Here is a 6089-nt window from a genome sequence, read left to right as displayed (position 1 = left end):
AAAATTTCTTCATTGGCTTGCTGCAGGACACACCAGTTTTCACTGTGCTTTATGATAACTAAATCCATTTGGTGCATGTCATGTTTTTATGGTTTTAGTTTGTTCAAGCATGGAAGATTTATTTTTGTAAAATGTACTATACTATTTCTACTGATGTATACTAGTTTTTTTAAATATTTTTATCTGATTGAATGTACTGTTTCTTTACTAGTATCTGTTGCTGACACTTTCAATAAGCATTTTAAAATACTTTAGCTCTATTGATGTAGAAAATTGCATTAAGAGTTCTCAAGATTAATGTATAATTTACTTAATAACAGTAGCCATTTTATATTTTTCTTGAATTCTAATATGTTTTTTCCTAACATATTCTTATTGTTCTAACATATTCTTATTGTTAGAACTGATTATTAAAATAATGTATGTAGATCAACAGTAACATCTATTGAACAGCCTCTCATATGTAGGTACTAACATCAGAATTGGATAATGCATTAGTACAAGCACATTTTAAAAATAAACACCCTACTTTAGTTGAACCAATTTTATACCTTATTAGTAACTCAGAAAAGCTACAGAGCAGTACTCTGCAGCTTAACAATGTACATTGAAACTTTTCTATTTCTGGAATCTATTATAAAAGTGAACTTGATTTTTAGCAGATCAATAGATGGCACAAGCCATAATAAGCCATAATAGATAGCTCAAATTTTAAAATTATCTGTTGTTTAGATTGAATTCAATAGCTTGTTTGAAGTTACTATTGAAACATTTATAAGTATCTGATGACAGTGTATTCTAAATATCAGAATTTGTTCATTTCTTTCAATGAAAAACAGTAGCAGTTTTTGGCATAACCAGGCATTTTTTTATAGTCTTTTATAGGTAGATTAAAGTAATTGTTTTACCATAAAATTAGGTATTTTAAAATGGCGTTAACTTATTTTAATTTCTCTTTTGACAAATTATATAACTGAAACTTAAAGATAAAAGTACATCTTTAGACAAATACTATAAAAATAATTCTTGGTTTGAACACAATTATTTGGTTGCTTGTGTCAAATTTAATAATCAGAAAGGTAAAAAATTTACAGGATGCAGTTTTAACTTTTAATAATTTTGTAGGCATTACAGGACGATTGATAAATTTTCAAACACATCACAGAAAAATAATGACTGATTTGCACTTAACAGAAAATTATTTGTTGCAACTTAGCTGAAAATGTTTAAGTTTAGCCATAAAATCTTTTTTAATGGTTGCAAAAATTATTAAAATAATTTATTTTTACTCATTGAGTAGCTTAAAATTCTTATATGATGTTCAACTCACTTTTGAAAAATAATACTGAAAGTTTTTCTCTCATAGCACCTTTCACAACTAACAACAGCTTCAGTGGAGTTACTGGGTAGTACTGTTTTAAACTGCATCAGTCTTAAAAAAAAGTATTTAGACAAAAATAAAATTATTTAATGGTTGAGTTTTGTTATCGAGTGCAACATATTGGGATATATTCAATTTTGTCCTAATAAAGTTGGTTTTTTCAGCCTTTTGGTGATGCATTAAAACCGTTTAGAAAGTGATTTTACTTTTTGGTTACCATTTTGTTTTTGTTATTTTGATAGTTTCCCTTCAGCTTCAATTTTGTTGGATTTATTTCTTTTTTATGTTGCTCTGGTTTTGGGGTTTTATTTTATGATTGCTGTTTGGTCATCTAACTCCATTTATTATTTATTGGGTTGTATGCATAGAATCTCTAAAAAGATTTTCTTATGAAGTTGATTTTTTTAAATTACTTTTTATTTTATTTTGTATTGCAAGTTTTTAAAAACATAATGTAGTATTAATAAAATGTTTGAATCCAGATGTGCAGCCTTGAGAAATCTTAGGACATTAGATAAAATTGATGCATTGCTCCCTAAGATACTTCATATGTTAGCCCCTTTTCTTTTTTCTGTTTAGCCTCTGGAATTATCTTTCAGATAATACTTCAGAGGATATGTATATGTGTAAATGAAGTGTAGTCTTGTACAGTCTCAGTTCGACCATTCCTGAGATTGTGTGGTTAATTGAAACTCAACCACCAAAGAACACCAGTATCCACGATCTAGTATTTAAATCCGTGTAAAAATAACTGACTTTACTAGGACATATGTTAACCCCTAGTTTAAACTTCTGACACAATGCCACATAGTAGACACAGTCCACAAGTATGTGGTGTACTGTCAGTTGGCAATCGCAGCAAATACAAACAGGTACATCAGTTTGAGTCATCAAATAGCAATGGGTGATCCTATTCACAAACAATAACTACCTCATGACAGTTACTCCTATATGAAGAGCTCCAAGGTGACAGTGACCTTAACTAGTTGAAATTTATAATTGATTGTACCATTCGATTCATCCTGCCACTCGTAAAGAACCATACTCTTGAGAAAACTAACAAGATCATTCAAAACAAATGGATTTGAGAAAAAAGGCTGTGCACAAGCCTCTTTTGCAGCACGATCAGCGCTCTCATTGCCTAAAATTCCAAAATGGCTGGGGATCCAGCAGAAGTTCACAGTTGTATTACATTGAGTCATTTCAGAAATAATAGTGTATATCACAGTCAATAGGGTGTATGAGTACATATCACTAATGGCTTGCAAGGCAGGCACTCATGGAATCTGAACAGACAAGTACATGTTGGAAAGTTGGGCTAAGTAGATTTAAGGTCTAGTTAATTGCCCAGACAGCTCAACAAAGAAAACACTGACAGTACTGGAAAGACCAAACATGTATTTATTGCCAACCACAACCAACAGAATTATCATGTCTAGAGCCATCTGTGAAACATCTGGATTCACGCTATTTACAATTTTTAAAAATTTGTTTCCTAAGACAACCAGATTTGTGTTCTTTTTTTGTATTCACAATAGAAGGCCACCAAGGAGGATAACAATGTTAACAGATGGTACTGGAGGTAATTGTATATTTAGAGCTAAGAAGAGGCACTGAGCTCTGATGCCTAGTGGAGCAGTAAGATCTCAGCTGTTCCTGATATTGATACAATATAGAACACCGCATCAAAGGTTGGATGATTTAGTTGCATTTTAATACGAGCTATAAGAGCAGATTATTTGATTTCATTTATTCCAAAGTAATGGCTCACCGCTAGACTTACCACAGGGTTTAATGAAATGTACCTGCAACAAGATGGATGAATGAATGAATGATTGTCTGCATCGAGCATTCTAAGAGCGGTGAATCGAGCAGATGAATAAGCCATGCAGCAATAGTATAAGAGGGAACGGACCAGAGCTTGGTAGAAGTGCAACATACATACTCAATAAGCTCCCCATAGAGTATGGGGAGACAAACTCTCAGCATGTCTAGCATTTTTAAACATTTTACTTTCAGTTCCTTTAAATGTGTTACTAATGTTAGCGAATGGTCAAACCACATTCCTAAGAAGCTAACCAGTGTGCATGGTTCAACTAGTTCACCATGTAAAAACAGTTGAAGAGTCAATATCTTCCCTCAAATGTGAAAAGCAGTTGCATTTTGTTTTCTCTGGAGAAAACGTGAATCCAGTTGTTTTACAACACAATCCTAAACAGGTTATTGTATTTTGGAGCAGCCTCTCACTAGTAGCTAAAGCTCTAGATTGAAAAGTCATCTACAAATAAAGAACATACAATGGGTTTTCGCACTCAGTTTGTTACACTATTTATGGATACGGCAAATAAAGTAACACTTAGGACATTTATCTTTGGTATTCAATTTTCTAGTGTTAAACTTTCAGATATAGTCGTTCCAACTTGAACGGACTGACTACTGAGGAAATCCCTGATAAATGCAAGATTTCCTTGTATATTTCACTCATATAGTATATTTAGAACTCCTCTCCTCCAAGCTTTGTTGTATGCCTTTTGCATATCAAAAAATACAGCAACCAAGGGTTGGTGAAGTAGGAAGGCGTTTTGAATAACAGAAGTTCCAGGCAACTACATGATTGATACCGATCTACCTTGGCAGAAACTGCATTGTTCGGGGACAATTGGGACGCTTCTCTCACAAGGGTACCACACAAGACGATAGTTCATCATTCATTTCAACTTGCAGGATACTGGTCAAAGATATAGGACGATAACTTGTGTTGTATGATTTATCTTTACCAGGTTTCGGTACGACAATCACTATTGCTTCTGACCAAGAATCTGAAAACACCTGGTCAGAGAATATTTTATTGTAAATATACCAAAGATGTCGTACATCCCTTCATAGGAATCTTGGGAGGCGAAATAACATACTGAACCTGGTATTATCATTTCCAGGAAAAGTGTCATGGGAATTTTTCAAAGCATACCTTAGTTCATCAAAAGAAAAAGGAATGTATAATCAATTTTGCAAATCTCCAATAATACAAGGCACCCTTCATACCTACAACTTATACCTCATAAATTCAGGACAGTAGGATACTGTTAGTGAAACTGACTTAAACAAGCAACCAATTGTGTTCACCATCAATTGGTACGGTAACATGGATGCTGTAGCTTTCTAATCCACTGGCATTGATAATTGTTCTGATCCACACATGGACTGTTCTTTTCTCCAAACAACTGATGATTGAGTTGTCCGAGAAATGGTATCGACATAGCACACCAAAACATGCAATAGCATACAGCCTCACATTGCAGTAGGCGCAGAGCATTTCTATTGTGAGCCTACGATTGAAATTACGCAAAGCCCTGTGACAATCCCTTAATGTGCTCCTGCATTCTTTGTTCTACAAAGGAAGCAGGCGCCTAGGTTTTCCAGCGGTTATATTCACTTGCACTATCAAGTATCATGTGTGCAAAGTTGGTGGATCATGTCACCAATTTCATTATACTGGTTAAATGAATCTTTGTATCTGATCCAGTCTGCTTTCCCAAATACCCTTTAGGTAGCTAACTCTGAGGCAAATCACTATTACTGACTGAAATAACCTGTTTGTGATCGCTTCAAAAAACATTTCTGAAAATGCACTATATAAGATATGGAGGTAGGGATGTCAAACACAACAGATTGAGACATGAAGATGTACTAGATACAAACATGCATGATCCACCGTTCATTCAACAAGCAGATATCTAAATTTTGCCTCAGTCGATCAATTATACGGTGAGAACAGACTGCAAACATTCCAATGAATAATATTCATACCTATAAAAATATTCTTTTCCTTTATATATAAAACTCTGCATGAAGATTATTTGTCAAATACAATACAATTTTTTTTCTAAATAACTTTTAGGGAGTGCTTTGATTCTTTGGGCACTTTATCAGACTCTTCCATATCCTAGAAGTGGTGGGGGTGACTTGGAAACCTGGGAGGCTGAAGATACCACACCAGGCAAGTACATCCCTTCATAGGGATCTTGGTAGTTTGCTGTTTTGTTGGTGCAGTGGGAATTTTCTTTGGTGGTGGATTGAAAATGGTTTTCAGTAAACCACTTTTGGACTTTCTAGCAGAAGTAACCTTCTTGCTTATACTCAGTGCTGTAACAGCAAATATGAGTGATTTCATTTGGTTTAACAATGCCTCTACCATTTTGGTTAATTCTTTGCACAATGCGCATTTGTTCTTTTATTGTACTTTGTTACAGAGCTTGGACAAAACTAACACCAGGTTGTATTGAATTCCTCATGTTGAGAGATTTTCTATACTTCTGATGAGCTGCAGGAAAGGACACTTTCTGCTCTGTACATATCTTTAGTATAGCAATTTCTTCCTGATAAAGGGGGCACTTCCGAGATCTTATCAAGTGTGGACTTTTACAATACATTTTTCTACTACAGCACTGGACTATCATCATCATGTGCTACCAGTAACAGCAATGAAAAAGATGCTGCTGATAAGTTTCATAAGGTCTTACAGAAGAAAACATTTTAATATTTTGAAAGCAAATTGTAAAATAGTTTTAAAAATTAATTTACAAATAAACACCACAACTATATTAAAAATTTTGTTAAGACGAAGAAAAATGTTTTGAAGATTTGTTGAAAAAGAAAGCAGCCAAGAACTATAGATAAAAACAACTGTCTTAAGCGCCAAATCTAATCT

The sequence above is a fragment of the Lycorma delicatula genome, chromosome 7 (assembly GCF_047948215.1).
Source record: "Lycorma delicatula isolate Av1 chromosome 7, ASM4794821v1, whole genome shotgun sequence".
Lineage (NCBI taxonomy): Eukaryota > Metazoa > Arthropoda > Insecta > Hemiptera > Fulgoridae > Lycorma > Lycorma delicatula.
Note: the sequence above shows the minus strand (reverse complement) of the source record.